Source organism: Diadema setosum, chromosome 10 (genome assembly GCF_964275005.1).
Source record: "Diadema setosum chromosome 10, eeDiaSeto1, whole genome shotgun sequence".
In the NCBI taxonomy this organism is placed as follows: domain Eukaryota; kingdom Metazoa; phylum Echinodermata; class Echinoidea; order Diadematoida; family Diadematidae; genus Diadema; species Diadema setosum.
In genome coordinates, this window is record NC_092694.1 from 28,484,234 (window position 1) to 28,502,886 (window position 18,653).

An 18,653-nucleotide genomic window follows, 5' to 3' on the forward strand; every position below is an offset into this window, starting at 1 on the left:
AAATTGAAATATGTTGCTTTCTGTGAGCAATAAGCGTTGGTCTGAGATTTGTGATAGTTGCCAACGAGTATAAGAGTGTCACAATTCCCTGTGTAAGGTTGTTGTTGGCTTGCAGCAATCAGACCGGAACGAGAAAAAAAAAAACCAAGCTAATGTCCATACTAATTGTAAGTTCTTGGATCAGATCTTAGAATATATAATAGTGATGGATACGTTTGCTGGCTACCACTATTCAGCGTAACGTATATGCGGTGTATATTCTGTTAGTATTGTTACTACTACCGTATATGTGATAAAATCATCATTACGAAAGACAACACATTAAGGATCGCGTATGTCATTGTAGGAGGATTATTTGGTTATGTAAAACCGAATGGAAAGGATTTTAGATAATCAAGAGTTTTGGAATAAAGTTAATTGCATTACACGCAAAGTTAGTAACTTCTCACCTCCGCTTCTATCCATTCATTTTACAGTAAAGGTAAGAAACATTTGAAAAAAAAAATGGCCTTGGTGTATGGTCTGGGCTAGAGGGGGTGGGGATGGAGTTGACCTTTGTCCAGCAGTGCTGATGGTATATATCGCATTAGGGGCCTACTCATCACGGATTTTTCACTTTCCGCTAAATACAATGATGAGAGAGGGCGCACCCGCGGCAGACGGACGTGATTTCTGGGAGCTCTGATCCAGTGCAGTAACTATCCGTCTTAATCTTTTGATTTTGATTTGTATTTTTGATATTTCTGCAGTCATATTATATTTTCCTTCTCTGATAGTATATTTGCAATTATGACTTGCTAATTTTTAAAGGGTTTTTGCCTCCCCCGACCACTCACCGAATCCAAGATGGCGACCACATTGCCACACACACAACCGGCTCTAGTTGCAGTATGGATGCTTGTCTTCTGCGTAGGATACACCATCTCTTCACTACGCATGCCTTTTATCGAAACGACGGAGAGGCCACCGGTGGTGGGGTCTTCGTTGGTGTTAGAAAGGACATGACATCTGAAAGCCAGCCGTCACTCACAACGGAATGCGAGGTAGTTTGGACCAAAGCCAAGGTTCAAGGGAGCAGGGACCTCTACATTGCATCCTTCTACATGCCACATAGACACTTGGACAGCATCAGCAAATTAGGAGACTCACTGCAAAAATTGCTGCCCCAGCCCAAGGAGAAGCATATAGTGCTGGCGGGGGATTTCAACTGCCCTGACATAGACTGGGAGCATCTGACAGTGAGGAAAGGAGCACCGGATAGGGAGGTACAACAACAAGCGCTCATTGACATCGCCACTGACTACGGACTGACACAAATCCATGATCAGCCCACCAGGTTAGAGAACATTTTGGACCTGGTCCTCACCAATAATCCATCTTTGGTGAAAACTTCCACAAGTATACCTGGAATCAGTGATCATGCGGTGGTGGTGACCGACTTCTGTATCTTGCCTCAACTCACCACACAAAATACTAGACGTCTCTATGTTTTTCTCCAAAGCAGACTGGAAGAAAAGTCATTCTGAAGCTTCTCACCTCTCCACCATCATACTAGAAAGAAAGAAACAGGGGAATGATATATGCTCATTATGGACCACCTTCAAAACTTCACTCTCTCACATCATTGATGAAAGTGTCCCCTCAAGAACAACAAAGAGGAGAAAGTCCCTCCCTTGGTTCAACCACAAACTGAAACGCATGGTACGTCGAAAGGCCCGACTGTATAAGCAGGCAAAGAGAAGCAACGACTGGGGCAAATTCTAAGACTTCCAACGGAAATGCAAGAGAGCATTTCACATAGCAGAAGAGGAATATGTCAACACTTCCATTATCACAGGGCTTGACAACAACAACTCCAAGCCCTTCTGGAGATACGTCAAAGCCAAGCGGCAATACAGGACAGGAATTCCACCACTCAAAAAAGATGGGAAACTCCTACATGACAGCAAGGATAAAGCCCAGATTCTTGTGAAGCAGTTTGAGTCAGTCTTTAAGAAAGCAAGTAGTGACCTACCCACTACCAAGAGTTGCAAACACCAAATCGAACCTCTGTTACTGTGGAAGGCGTTGAAAAGCTTTTAGCTGGACAAGTATCAACATCTCTAAAGCAGTCGGCCCAGATAACATCCCAAACATTATCCTAAAAGAATGCTCCATAGACTTAGCTCCGGAATTGACCGAGATATTTCAACTGTCTGTATTAAAAGGCACCTTACCCCCTGACTGGGTAAAGGCAAATATCACACCTGTCTACGAAAATGGAGACATACACTTTGCAGAAAACTACAGACCAGTCTCACTCACGTCAATAATCTGCAAACTCCTCGAGCACATCATTTGCAAGCATATGATGGACCATTTGGAGACACATAATATCTTAACATCTCTGAATCATGGGTTCAGATCAGGTCACTCCACCGAAACTCAACTCTTAACCACTGTCCATGATTTTATGACAGCCTACAACAAAAGGAAGCAAGTAGATGTTGCCATACTTGATTTTTCGAAGGCCTTCGATACAGTCCCGCACAACAAGCTACTACACAACCTTACTGAATTATGGGATCAAAGGCCCCCTACATCGTTGGCTGCAAACATTCCTCACTACCAGCGAAATGTCTGTAGTAGTGGATGGACACCAGTCTGCGGCAGTGCCTGTTACATCTGGCGTCCCACAAGGCACAGTCCTCGGCCCATTGCTTTTTCTCTGTCACGTAAATGACGTTCCATCCTGCGTCAAATCACAAGTACGCTTATTTGCTGATGACTGCCTACTATATAGGGAGATCGGATCGCAAGGAGATCACCAGATACTTCAGAACGACCACATCAACCTGGGGAAGTGGGCTGAAACATGGGGCATGACATTCAACACCAGTAAATGTAAGATACTGAGCATCAACTCAAAGTCCACCCACTTTTACAGGCTATAGGATCAGATCCTAAAACAGGTATCTGAACACCCTTACCTCGGAGTTACTCTAAATGAGAAGCTGAGTTGGAGCCCACATGTTGCCAAGACAGCTGGCAAAGCAAATGCTGCTGCAGTACTTGCACTTCTGAGGCGTAATCTAGGGTTCTGTCCAAAGAACTGCAAGAGAACAGCTTACACAGCACTCGTCAGATCCATCATGGAATACGGCGCCATAGTATGGGATCCACACTTAATGAAGGACATAGACTCCCTTGAAAAAATCCAACGAAGAGGAGCCCGTTTCATCACTGGAGACTACCAGTCGAGAGACCCGGGAAGCATGACGCAGGTGCTGACCAATCTTCACCTTCACACATTAGCATCGAGGCGGAGATGCGCAAGGCTATCTTCCTACTTCAAAGTGGTCGGGGGGCTGGTACCAGCCCTCCCTGTAAATGATTTTCTCAGATCTATACGACCAAAAAGACAAATCAAAGCAAATAAATTTACTCGGTTTGAGGCAGACAACCTCGTAGAAAGGCAAGTCACAAATCATAGTGTAAGTGTTTTGTTGTTGAAAGTTCAAATACAGATCAGTATAAGAACTCTATTTTTGTTAAGACAACGGTGGACTGGAATCATCTTCCAGACACCATAGCAACTTCCCAAACAGTAGCAAACTTCAAGGCTGCAGTCGGGGACCAGTTTCTTCAGTACCAGTAATCTTCATCAGCCCTCTCTCTCTCTCTCTCTCCGGTGCATTATGCCACAACGGTCCTGCACTGTACACATCCAGAACCAGAACCAGAGAATTATTATGGTAACATTTGAGAGAAAACTTCGTTTGACAAGCAGGAAAGAATGGACACATAAGTTGCTTTGTATTTATTCTAATTGCAACTACGCGAAGGAGTGACCGCACCCACACCGGTGCATGTCACGAGACCGACAGCCACGAGTCAGAGGCCCCATGAGCCATACAGCCCACGAGTCGAAATCATGGGCTTTATGACTCATGGGATAACCCCGCCCCTCCCCCCCCCCCCACACACACACACACAATCCTTCAAATTTTGAGCAGCCCTTAACTAAGTCGTTTAAGATTTACAGCGTTCTATTACTACTGCTTTTATTACGACTGTTTTTACTACTACTACTACTACTACTACTACTACTATTCTTCTACTACTATATGTCTACTGCTCATTTAATACAATTGAATACATTCATTGTTTCATCTTTTTTTTTTCTATCCGGCTGAAACTTTTTTTTCACGGATGTTGAATGAAGATAAATACATCATGATATAAAACAAAGGAAATATGTAACTTCGCATAATATTGAAAGTATGGACTGGAGCAAAAATTGGAAATTGGGAGGGATGCGAAAAGGCAAATAATCTCATGGTGAACCGACATTATTAAAGACAAAGCAAATGATTCATATACTGATACATGACTATAAAAGAGAAATTACAAAACAAACCAGGACATGGAAACCTGACTACATTGAACCCTAAACGGAGACCCTGGACAAATCTCTCCACTATCAAAGTCTCTGTCGTGAAGTATAGACTAAGATGAAGAAAGAGAGAGAGAGAAAAAAAGATAAAGTATTCACGTGGTATGGAGAGGAAAAGTTAGAGGACTATATAACAAGAAATGAAGTTTGATATTCCGGGATCATTTACAACCATTAAAAGATCAACACAATTTTACGACTTCACTTAACTCTTTATGTGCCATGGTGGAAACCCCCTGTGTGCCACGTTATTCTGAGACACGAAGGTAGTCATGCTTTGAGAAAGAATTCTGTTTTTCCAATTTGTATAACTTCTACAAATTTCTGTTAAGATGGGCGTAATAATAGGCAAAGTTAAAGAGGAATGCAAAGCTTTGTTTCGATATAAATTGTATGCCGATTCAATTTATTCTTTTAATGACCAGTTGCTACATTACTATAAAGGCATGACTTTTGCACATTAAACAGTGACAGAAACATAGAATGTACGAGTAAATCTAGTTGGGAACATCGCTTGATAGTCGATCACCACATAGAATGCAAGCCGTAAATGAGAGGAACAAAGGCACGAGAAACGCTTTCATTGTGCCGCGGGATTAGCAGTAAATTAGCAGTTTATCGATCGGTCTTGGCGGCTTTGTTTGTTGAGCAGAATATGCGAAGTTGGCACGCCGTCGACTGAGTCGGAGGTGCGAACGTGGCACATAAAGATTTAAGTGATATAAAAATTGTAAATTTGAATGATGAGACTTAGACATGTTTTAGATTCAATTCAATTCAATTCAATCATAGTTTATTATCAGCGAAAATCAAAACATAGTACAAAGCATACATGTCATGAAATGATATTGCTCAAACATTTGCAGAAGATCCATATAATATACAAAATAAGTTATATAACAACAACAATAATTAGGAGAAACAATGCATATATACTTCGTGGGCATGTGGAATATAAATTCGATTATGGAAAATAGTGATCCACTAAAAAGCAACGCTTGTGGGACGTGGATCGCTAGATAATTGATAAGGAAACAATATATCATTCAAGATTCTTTTTAACTTTTGTATCTAATATAGGTTATTTAGATAATCTGTAGAAATATACATATAGTTATATTAAGATACGCAAGTCTGGAAAAAATAATAACAAAGTATCAGTGTCATCAATGCTAGATAAACGTTATGTTTCTTTAATTTAAAAACAACTTAGGTTCACACCTGAGCTGTTATTTCTGTTACTCGTTCTACTACACTTGTTCTACTACTACTATTTCTACTATTACTCCTCCTCCTACTACTACTACTACTCCTACTTCTACTACTACTACTACTCCTACTTCTACTACTACTACTACTACTACTACTACTACGTCTACTACTACTTCTACTACTACTACTACTACTACTACTATAACTACTATTATATTTTGGATAAAAAATTTGTCTTCCATTGATTGGTTAAAAGACCTTCACGTGATTATAGGTATTTTGAACTATTTTAGAGTGTTGGTGTGTTTGACACTCCATGAAGTACTATTTGCAAAATGACGTCACTTTTATGACGACAATTTGCAAATAGTATACTATTTGCAAAATGATGTCACAATCACCCTTCTTTACAATCAAGTGTATCCGTCCACGTCCGGTCCCGAATTCTAGTGTTCAGGTTTGCAGCGGCCATACGAGCGCTTGGATACATGCGACGGGCAACTCTGGCGGTGCCACGGCTACTACGTTTTTCAATTTCCGGTCTCTCGCACTGTTGCGTATGTAGAGTAATTGCAGGCGCTGCGCTGCCGCCGCAGTGCGGCTAAGCCTATATAATGATTTTCACTTTTTATTCAAATTTTTGATCCAAAATATAAAAGAAATATACCTGCGCCCCTCAGTGAATAGTACTAGTTTGGAGTCACCTCTGCCCAAAGTTTTAACAAGAATCTCTCAAGGCCAAGTATGTTTGTATATTATATCCTCATGTAAAGTTTCTTGCCATAGGATTCAATTCAATTCAATTCATGCTTTATTTCATTTTTCGAAAAGAATATAAACATTTCATTTTCTTTGGTAACAGAGAATAAGGTTGCATAGTCAAAACAAAGTAAATTGAGAAAAATAAAATGAGGAACCTTGGGATGAGAAATACGTTGTAATGAAAATTTACTGAAGTGATAAAGACGATATAATACCTAAGACATCAAAAAATGAAGGGACCCACTAAAAAGAAAATGCTTGTAGAATGTGGGCCCCTCAAGTACAGAATGTCAATAGAAATTGAACTGATGCAAAAAGGGGAAGAAAGACTGGGAATATAGTCAAAAAGAAAAAAGTCTGGAAGCCCACTATGAAAACAGAGTATCAAACAGACACACATACTCAGGCGAGTAAACATAAAACGAAACTGGGACGACGAAACTAATAAAGGGGGACTCATAGACAAGACAGAACGAGACAAGACTAACATAACAGGAAGACAATACAACGGACAGAAAGACAAAACAGATCCAGTGATCCTCGACAGAATTCATCGAAAAAAAAATGATGGGATGCGTGAAAAGGATACGATTATATAGAAATGTATAGAGAAATAGATGCAGAAGTAATATAAATGAAATCAAACCTACTCTGTAGGTGTCTCAGGACAAGAGAGACGAGAAATACGTGACAGTACTATCACTTGTAATCCAAGTTCTTAGAAAAGGAATTGAAATAAGCCAACAGGCTAATTCAATTCTGTGGGATCATAAGATTGCAATAAAGAAAACTTAAATCTTCTTTTAAATGAATATATAGAGGGGGCATTTTTTATATCATTATTCAGGGAATTCCAGTAAGTTGGGCCAGTGTAAATAAGTGTGTTCTTAGCAAACATCGTTCGTAAAAGAGGTAAATGAAATTCATTGGAGCGTCGAGTGGGATACTCATGGAATGATTTTTTTTTTCAATTCAATTTTATTTTCACTTCCATCAAAACATAATTTCAAAGGTACATAAATATGAAAATGAGAGGTAGATGCGATTACATCTTTGTTAATATATACATAAAGCGTATAATACAAGTCAACTAAGGATGAGGATAGAAGTGGAGGGTCCCACTAAGAAGCAGAGCTTTGACGATATGGGACCCTCAGAAAATACACAAGATAGCAATATAAAACGAAATAAACGAACCGATGTCAACTGACATCAAGATGATTTGGAAGGGAAAAAGAAAGAAAAAGAAAAAAAGAGAGAAAAAATAGAAAAAAAAGGGAGAAAAAGGGGGAAAAACTACAGCACGTGCCATCGTGGACGCAAGCAATCTAGATTCCATAATGTAAAATAAGTGATGAAATACAAGGTGGATTAAATGTAATGCAAAACATATATTATACGTAATTATGTTGGTAAGAATGCAGGAGAAAAAGAGAGTCAACACATCGTTATATTTAAAACACAGACAGGGACTCAATTAAAATGAGGACTTATGTAAAAAAGAATGATGACTTGACTGAGATGATAACAGCAAACTAACTCGGTTGGATATTATAGAATTTCAATGAAAATGATCTTGATTTATTCTTGAAGGAATTCAGAGATTGAGCTGTTGTAATATTGTTGGGAAGTGAATTCCAATACTTTGGCCCATCGTAGATGAATGTGTTTTGAGCCAACAAAGTTCTCAGAAATGGCAAATGGAAATCATTTGATCGCCGTGTTGGATAATTATGAACGGATTGATCTCTTTGAAACATTTTTTCAAATATATTTGGGAGATTATTTTTATTATAATTATACATAAATTGTCCTAGATTAAACAAATACAAATCATCAATTTTCAATATTTTATGCTCATAAAATAGTGGGTCAGTATTGGACAGATATGCAGTATGACATATTTATAACACGGAGTGATTTCTTTTGCAATAAAAGTAATTTATCTAGAAATGTTTTATATGTATTTCCCCACGCGAGAATACCGTAATTTAGATATGGAAATATTAAGGATGAATATAGTACAAGCAGGGACTACAAAGGAAAATAAAACTTATGCTTATTAATTATACCAATATTACGTGAAATAATTTTACATATACTGTCAATATAAAATTTCCAGGAAAGCTTATTGTCAACTATTGTTCCAAGAAATTTTATATGGGAAACATTTTCGAGTGGAGTACCATCTAAAACAATATCAACAGGTAATGCCTCAGTAGAATTACTAAAGAGCATATATTTTGTTTTTTGAAGATTAAGAGATAACTTATTTGCTTTTATCCACTGGGCAACATTTTCTTATTCTGAATTTATTGTATTAACAAGGGTAAAAAGATTGTGTGAAAAAAAAATAGATTTGAGTCATCTGCAAAGAGAATAAAAGAATAAACATCTGATGATCTACAAATATCATTTATGTAAACATTAAACAACAGTGGACCTAATAAACTTCCCTGCGGCACCCCACATTTAATATTTAATATTTGTGAATTACAACCATTTAAAGAGACATATTGTTTCCTGTTCATGAGGTATATAGCTCCTGAACCACTCCAAGGCCTTCCCGCGCACTCCATAATGATGTAATTTGTTAAGTGAAATATCATGATTGATGGTGTCGAAAGCCTTGGAGAAGTCCAGGAACAAACCTATCAAATGAGAAGATTTATATAATATTGACTGGCCCTGAGGGAGGTACCAGAAAATATTGCCCAAACTAAAAGCATATTGCCCGAGTCGAAGACGAGGGCAATATGTTTTCAGTGCGGGCAATATTTATCTGGTACCGCCCGAAAGAAAGGCCAGTCAATATCATAATTATTACCTATCCCCCTAGGTAAATTAAGAAAATATGTAAATACGGCTATATACTATATATGATACAGATCAAGCCACATTTGACTACCTGTAGACCATCAACATGTTGAATAATTGCAAAATTGTTCATCAATGTATATCATTCAACTCGAACTTCAAATATACATGTAGTTGTAACAGGCAAACTTCAAACTTCTGAACGTTCTTACACTTTATTTTTACTTCTCTGTTTAAATGTTTGAGAGTTGTAAAACTGATGGTCACTGTGCAATTACTGATCACAAATGGACTAGTCATTACCTAGTGCTGCTGTAAGTGGTCGACCTTGTATGAGTTGATTTATTAGCGTTCTTCTGCGGTGCGTGTAACTGACACCCTGGTCGTCCTGTAATGTTTTCTTTTCGTGGTCAATCAGAATGTTTACGTTTAAAGCAGGGAGGTGGGGAGAGAGATTCCACTCTTTCTCTTCCCACCTCCCCAAACAGGAAGATTGCACTGTTTGCTCATACTGTTACTGTTACGCAGCGACGTGGCGAAAAGCATATTGACTGCTGACCTTTAACCCTGCAAAATAAAAACTCCTGACCTTTAACCCTGCAAAATAACAACCGGAATTGCCTCGCAAAACTCCCTCTTATAGGTAATAATTATCGATAGCATGTGCCACATTTTCTATAAAACTAAATAATGCATGTGTAGTGCTATGTTTCTCTCTAAATCCAAATTGAAAATTCGAAAATATATTATTGAATTTAAAAAGATTAAAAGTTCTTTTATAAATATTTTTTTCAAGAATTTTTGACAATGCACTTAACAAAGAAATTGGTCGGTAATTATTTACGTGTAATTTGTCACCTTTTTTAAACAAAGGGATGACTTTTGCTGTTTTCATATTTTCGGGGAAGGTGCCATTAAAAAGGGATAGATTAAATATATGAGCTAAAGGATCCGCAATTGACGATATTACCCCCTTTAAAAGAAAATTGCTGATGTCATCGTGTCCAGCATTTTTTTTTTCTTTTTGGAACTAAAATCAGAGACAATATCAATTATCTCCTGAGTGTATGTTGGATCAAAAAAATATTGAACTAGAATTTGGTGGACCCAAAAATTCGGAAAAATGTTTTGTGGAGGGAGGAATATTACTTGTCAGGCTTTCCCCAATGGAAGAAAAATGGTTATTCAAAATATCACAAAATTGTTGAGAATCTTCAAAAATTTCGCCATCAAATCTAATTTTTGTAATATTTGACTTAACATTTGATATATTCATATTTTGCATATCATGCCTGTAAAATTGTAACTGATTAGTATAATATTTTTTCTTTTCTATACGTATAAGTTTCGTCAAAGTACTTTTGTAATTAGTGTATTTCAACTTTGATTGCTCAGTACGTTTCATTTTAAATCTGTAATATAAATAATTCTTTCTATTTATTGAAAGCAGGAGCGATTTTGAAATCTATGGGAGCCTGGGTATTTTTTTGTAGTTAGCTGATTTTTCTATACGTTTTGGAATACAAGTGTCCAAATATTGGATAAAAATCTTCATAAAATATTCAAAAGACAAAATAATTAACATCATCTATATCAAAGATACAGGACCAGTCTGCGGTGTCTAAGCTAGCACCTAATCTAGCTATACTTTCATGAGTAATTCTTCGTTTAAATATAAGGTTGTTTTTATTATTTACTGTCTCATTTAAAGAAAAACCAGTCGAGATGGGGAAATGATCGGTGATATCTGAGAGTATTACAAAAGAATCGGGAGGAGGAAGAATGTTACAAAAAATGTTATCAATAAGAGAAACAGATTCATTAACTATACGTGTGGGTTTAGATATCAAGGGTAAAAAAGAGGCATATAAAAATATTTCCAAAAAATCTTGCGACATATTATTCTGTTTTAGTAAATCTATATTAAAATCACCCATTATAAAACAATTTTTGTTCATAAAGAGTGAGTTTTTAACCAGATCCGAAAAATAATCTAAAAATAATTTAGTATTCGCGCTTGGTGCTCTATATATTACACCTATGATTATATTTTTACTGTCTGGAACTGTGATTTCAATAAATAAAGACTCAAAAAAATCAGTCATACTGGTAAACTCATCACGAACTACATAATCATAATTTTGTGAAACATATATGGCAACACCTCCACCTACCCTATTTTGTCTGTTATTAACCACTAAATCGTACCCGTTGAGAGCGAATGGAAGACTGGAGTCATGAGAGAGCCAGGTTTCGGTTAAACCTACCGCCGAGATATTATGCATAATGGGACTATTTAAAAATAACCTCAATTCTTCAAAGTGCTTATTAATACTCCTAATATTAAAATGTAAAAGAGAAAAAATAGTACTATCATATTCCTTGACAACATCGTTAAATTGGGTTTGAGTAAGATATTCAGAAGACGGACTTTGCAATTGGTTCTCTGTGTCATTATCATAATCTAATTCTTGCGGCGATGAATTGAAACTGTCGGAAACATAATCAGTCCAAGCAAATACCCTGTGAAGGATAACGCCGAAATACCCTATAGAGGATAAAACGGGATGACCGAGCGAGCTCGCCTGGCTCAGTGCCAAGCGAATCGCCTTCACGTGTAAAGTCTATGGGAACCGACAAAACCGCTTCGACATGCGTGTGTTTAAACACACACGGTGTATTTTGCTCACCGCGGATTGCGCTTTTTTTTCTCTCAGAGTGAAGATTATTAGTCTTTCCTTTTATAGACCCTTTTGTAGGATAATCCGCGGTGAGCAAAATTCACACGCTCTCTGTCATAGCACAACATGTTCGAAAATTTTGTCCACTTAGCCTTATTCAATCCGGTCTGAATTTGTCAGGCTATCTCTACTGAAACAGAGAAAAACGCGCACACACCGCGTGCCTCCATGCAGTTAGCCCACGTGGAATGGTGATCGTATTGCTCTCTGGCTGGCGTTGCTTGCTTGGTTGCCGCTGTTCGCTGCTGTACGAAGGAACCACACTCATCTCGCATATCACACTTGATATCATGTACATATAATCACAACTGTAAATTTTGGAAATACATCTAACATGTACATTATGTAGGATGAAATCGATGCTTACATCTTTATAGTATGATCTTCAGGGGACATTAAAAGATGGTATCAACGTACTTTATCAGAAAAATCAAATGTGCATTGATCACGTCCCTGCGTCGTTGGGAAAGTGCTGTGACATTGAAAAGGCAGTCTCCCTCGGCAGTGTCTGCTGTGGAAAGTTACGTACAAATACCAGCCAGGGTTCTTCGGTGGGGTGAGGGAGTGATGTTGTTTTTGCGTTTTTAACTTAAATCCTTAGTGGGGTTTCCTCGATACCAGTCAGCTGCCACTGAGACCTGGCATTAGCACGGTACAGTTTATCCATGTGCACTAACTAGGCATGATTATTCAATTCTCTTTCCACCTCCCTGCTGAATTATGGAATATACGCTGCCATGACTGCATCGATAACATTTTTTGAAGACTAAGATGGCGTTTTCTGTTATATCTACTTGGGACTGTGAGAGAATCATAACTGAATATACAGCTGTAGTTCCAGTTGAGGAGATGTGTGATACCATCGTCTTTACAGTTCGGCAAGTGTACCGGCCACGGGCAGGTAGGAGAACGAAATCCATTCAGTTGCCAAAACTGGGTTTTGAAATTGCGTTTGATCGTCTATAGAAGATGTTCTTACTCTTATACATGGGCGTAAATCCCGGGGGGGATGGGGGGGATATATCCCCCCCTGAAATGGAGGAGGGGGGGATGGCCTGTACAATCATCCCCCCCCCCCCTGAATTTTGAAGAAAAAAAAATGGAGGAAGCAGAAATGTGATTGTATCAATTTTGGCATATTGCATGACGTTTGTATGCCGGCCTTCAGACAGGTAACAGAGCTGAACAGTATTCTATCTTGTAGGAAATCGAATGCATAATTTTCTCAAGCGCTCGCTCGCTTCGCTCGCTCGCGGACATGGACATACACTGTAAGGTATGGCTCAGACGTTGACAACGTCAAATAGTGTAGGCCTACATGTAAACATGCTAAGACGAGAGTAACTTGGGACCATCTGCAAAATGTGTACGAAAACAAACAAACAAACAATAACAAAACTATATTGCCATAATTGAACCCCCTCCATTTCCTGAATCATTCATGAGGAACGACAGTGACTGATAATTCAGTCAAGATACATCTATGGGTATACCCAGGGAAGATCAGGGGCGTCGAAAATATCTCGGGGGGGGGGGGGCAAAGGGCATTCGCCCCGCCCCTACGAAAGTGTTTAGGCAGGCAAATCATTTATCCCCCAAGCAATTTCCAAGATGAGGACAAATTTCGAACTTTCTTAATGGAATTATTGTCCAAATACCGCCAGAACTATGCACCAAATTGTTGAATTGCAATCATAAACATGCAAAAGCTCCGCTATACTGGATCCCTTTCGATAAGTACACTGTTGAGATTGACGTATATTTCCCTAATTTGTCAAAGAGTGTGCAGCATATCTTTCACTTAACAAATTACTCCCTCATATGCAGAGGCGTCGATGGAGGGGGGGGGGGGATGGTTCCCCCATAAAAGTGGGACAAACCAAATCGCAAAAATATAGCTAAAAACGGCAGTCTTTGGGGTGTAAAATGTCAAAATTTTAAAGCTCGCTCGCTCCGCTCGCTCGCATTTAAGCGCTAAGCCATTCCCCTGATGTTGCTACCAGTGATTGACAGCAGTTGCGCCCGGTACGCCCCCCCCCCCCCTAATCTCCAAAGCAAAAAGTATAGCTACAAATGGCAGTTTGGGGGACTGTAAGATGTCAAAATTTTTCAAGCTCGCTCGCTTCGCACACTCGCATTCAATCATTATGCCATTCTCATGATGTTGCTGCCATAAATTGCCAGCAGTTTTCGCCCGGTGCTCCCCCTTGATTTCCAAAGCTAAAAATAAAGCTATACAAACGGCAGTTTTGGGACTGTAATAAGTCGAAATTTTGAAGCTCGCTCGCTGCGCTCGCTCGGATTTAATCATTATGCCATTCTCCTGATGTTGCTGCCAGTAATTGCCAGCAGTTTTCGCCCGGTGTGCCTCCCCTTAATTTCCAAAGCGAAAAAATACAGCTACAAACGACATTTCCTGAGATTGCAAAATGTCAAAATTTTAAGGCTCGCTTGCTCCGCTCGCTCGCATTTAATCGCTATGGCATTCTCCTGATGTGGCTGCCAGTGATTGACAGCAGTTGTGCCCGGTGCGTCCCCTTTAATTTCCAAAGCGAAAAATATAGCTACAAATGGCAGTTTTGGGGACTGTAAGATGTCAAAATTTTCAAGCTCGCTCGCTTCGCACACTCGCATTTAATCATTATGCCATTCTCATGATGTTGCTACCAGTAATTGCCAGCAGTTTTCGCCCGGTGCTCCCCCCTTAATCTCCACAGCGAAAAACATAGCTACAAACGGCAGTTTTGGGACTGTAAGATGTCAAAATTTTGAAGCTCGCTTCACTCACTCGCATTTAATCATTATGCCATTATCCTGATGTTGCTGCCAGTTATTGCCAGCAGTTTTCGCCCGGTGCTCCCCCCCCCCCCTTAATTTCCAAAGCAAAAAATATAGCTACAAACGGCAGTTTTGGGACTGTAATAAGTCAAAATTTTGAAGCTCGCTCGCTTCGCTCGCTCGCATTTAATCATTTATTTATGCCATTCTCCTAATGTTGCTGCCAGTTATTGCCAGCAGTTTTCGCCCGGTGCTCCCCCCTTAATTTCCAAAGCGAAAAATATAGCTACAAACGGCAGTTTTGGGACTGTAATAAGTCAAAATTTTGAAGCTCGCTCGCTTCGCTCGCTCGCATTTAATCATTATGCCATTCTCCTGATGTTGCTGCCAGTAATTGCCAGCACTCAATTCGCCCGGTGCTCCCCTTAATTTCCAAAGCGAAAAAATACAGCCACAAACGACAGTTTGGGGGACTGTAAAATGTCAAAATTTTCAAGCTCGCTCGCTTCGCTTGCTGCCAGTTATTGCCAGCAGTTTTCGCCCGGTGCTCCCCCCTTAATTTCCAAAGCGAAAAATATAACTACAAATGGCAGTTTTGGGGACTGTAAGATGTCAAAATTTTCAAGCTCGCTCGCTTCGCACACTCGCATTTAATCATTATGCCATTCTCATGATGTTGCTGCCAGTAATTGCCACCAGTTTTCGCCCGGTGCTCCCCCTTAATTTCCAAAGCTAAAAATAAAGCTACAAACGGCAGTTTTGGGACTGTAAAATGTCAAAATTTTTAAGCTCATTCGCTTCGCTCGCTCGCATTTAATCATTATGCCATTCTCCTGATGTTGCTGCCAGTACGAACTGCCAGCAGTTGCGCCCTGTGCGCCCCCCGTAATTTCCAAAGCGAAAAAATACAGCCCAAACGGCAGTTTTTTTTTTACTGTAAAATGTCAAAATTTTCAAGCTCGCTCGCTTCGCTCGCTCGCATTTAATTGTTATGCCATTCTCTTTATGTTGCTGTCAGTAATTGCCGGCAGTTTCACCCGGTGCCCCCCCCCCTTATAATTTCCAAGGCGGACAAAATACAGTCACAAACTGCAGTTTTGGGACTGTAAAATGTCAAAATTTTGAAGCTCGCTTGTAACAGTTCGTCAGAAATATATCACTCTCCTCCCACTTTATATTTCATGCAAAAGAGTGAGACATCCGATCCCTGTAAAGTGTGTGTGTGTGTGTGTGGGGGGGGGGTTACCAAGCTTCTCTCACCCCCCCCCCCCCGTCCCCCTCAAGGCTGCGCCGGTTCGGTTATGGGCTTGTAATCGTGGTGATGGTGACTATCGCCGATCATCCCCCCCCCCCCACTCCTCAGTATGGATTTACGCCGTTGCTCTTATATCATAGATGCGTATATTATATTGATATGTCCACACTGCAGATGGCCGTTTTCTCAGTCACAGAGTAATACGGTTTAATACTGGATGTGACTATTAGATACAGATTTAATAATTGATACATTATGAACATGATTTGAAAAGGGAAAAAATGGTTATACGTTCTTCTCAAGATACAAGTCACAACTGTATCTTGATAACATACAAGATACTCGAATTCAACACTTTCTGAATGTTTTTGCTTTTGATGTTGTTGACATCGTTGTGTTTGCTGTGGGTGCTTGTGCTTGTGTGCGTACGTGAGTGTGGGGGGACTGTGTATTTTCTTTATTTTTTTTGTGTTATCATCCTGCAACGACTATGTGTACTTAGTGTAGTTTAAATTAGTTTGGATTTGTGCAAATTGTTACAACCCATCTTGACACTAGTTACTACAATACTTGGTGGGTGTGAAGACTGTGTGGTATCTCCCCGGCTGGTATGTGACGCTGCGACTCGTCCGGCCTGCATGTGGGTGTACAAGGCCACCCAGCTAGCTCATGGCGAGCGTGCAGCGCTCACACGAGCCAGCAACATCCGCAGAATTTCTAGTCATAAATCGGAACGACCGGCAATGAGAATAGAGATAACGATCGCAACGCTTCGGTGAGACGCTGAATAGCCCTGAGAGGGTATTTCAGGTTTATCCCTCACAGGGTACTTGCTTGGACTGATAATTATCAAAAAAAAGTGTCATTTTGATTGATATTTAATTTGTTTTGTTCAAAATAAGGTCCTGCCAAATCAAAAAAGTCATCATCATTAATTGAATTGAATGCCGTGTCTATTGAATTACGTATTAAAGGGTGAGCGTGTTGTCCGTTGCTTGAGTCCACGAGGGCACCTGTAGAGGGCAGTAGAGAACAATTTGACTGTGGAGATTGTTGCAATATTACAGTTACACATTATATCGTGATTGATTTCTTTGAAACATAGAAGCAAAAATGGACGTTAGTGAGTTGTTGCTGTACATGTACATAAATTGCCCCAAATTATATAAAAACAGGTCTTTAATTTTTAATAGCTTATTGGAGGAAAATAACAAATTTGAGTGGGAGGGTATGGAAGGGTAACAGATGACATGGAGAGCTTTTTTTTTTTTTTGTAGAAGGAACACTCTATCCAGTATTCTGATGAGTGTTACCCCATACTAAAACACCATAATTAGGATAAGGCAATATCAATGAAGAATATAACATAAGTAATGATTTTTGTGTAATATACAAATTCATTCTATTTATAACGCCTATATTACGCGAGACTGTGTTGGATATAAAATCAATATGTAACTTCCAGGAAAGTTTGTCGTCAACAATAATTCCAAAAAATTTAAAATGTGAAACTCTTTCTAACTGAATATCATTCAAAACTATAGCTGTACCCAGAGTATCAACAGTATTACTGAAAATCATATATTTCGTTTTTGGGGGCATTCAAGGATAATCTGTTGGCTCTTACTCAATTACTCACTTGCTGTAATTCAGAATTAACTTTTTGAACAAGAAAATTAGCATCATTTTGGGCAAAAAAATACATTGGTATCGTCAACAAAATGGATGAAAGAAAGTACTTCAGATGCCTGACAAAAATCATTAATATAAGCAATAAATAACAGTGGCCCTAATAAACTTCCCTGTGGAACACCACAATTTACTTATCTTATTACTGAACAATTGTCTTTGATTATAACAAACTGTCTTCTATTTTCCAAATAACTCTTGAACCACTCCAGGGCCTTCCCACGTATTCCGTAATGTGATAACTTGTGGATTACACAGAGCACGAATAATTATGGTGTAGTTTTACTAGCTAGTTACGAGCAGCTGGTTACTAGCCAGCGTGATACAAGTATGGTGTAGAAACTTAGTACTTTTGGGAATCCACGATCTGCACCCAATCGTGATCGTGTGATCGATATCTACTACGCAGTGCGCGTAGTAGCGATACCTTCGAGCGACAGTCCTGTGGTTTGTAGCTAGGGAGCGCTAGCAGCGCGGTGCGCGACGGCATTACAGAAATCTGTGTTGCGATGGCGTGTGTGTACTGTGTGTGTGTGTGGCTAGCGTGATCAATGCAGTTCAACTCAATTGACAAAGGGTGCGTTCGAGCGCTCTCCTAAAGTGAACTGTACCGTACCGTACCGCGCCAGGGGAGCGTTCGAACGCTCCTAAAGTGTACCGTACCGTACTGTACCGAGCCAAAAGTGGATCACTTCCCGATGTGCTCCAAAAGCGTACCAAAGCGTACCAAAAGTTCGTTGTAAAGCATGCGCGTATCATGCGCATACGTCACAACGCAAAAACATAATTCTCTTTGTTCGGGACAGCTGTAAGTAGGTCAAGCGCAAGGTGAATGACCTTCTTGCTACAAACAAGCGTGAACTTTTCTAAAAATAACTCGAGAGGTACACTTTCTCCACAGAGCATTCGAACGCTCCCAAACTGACACAGTACGGTACGGTACGCTTTAGTTCAGTTCGCTTTG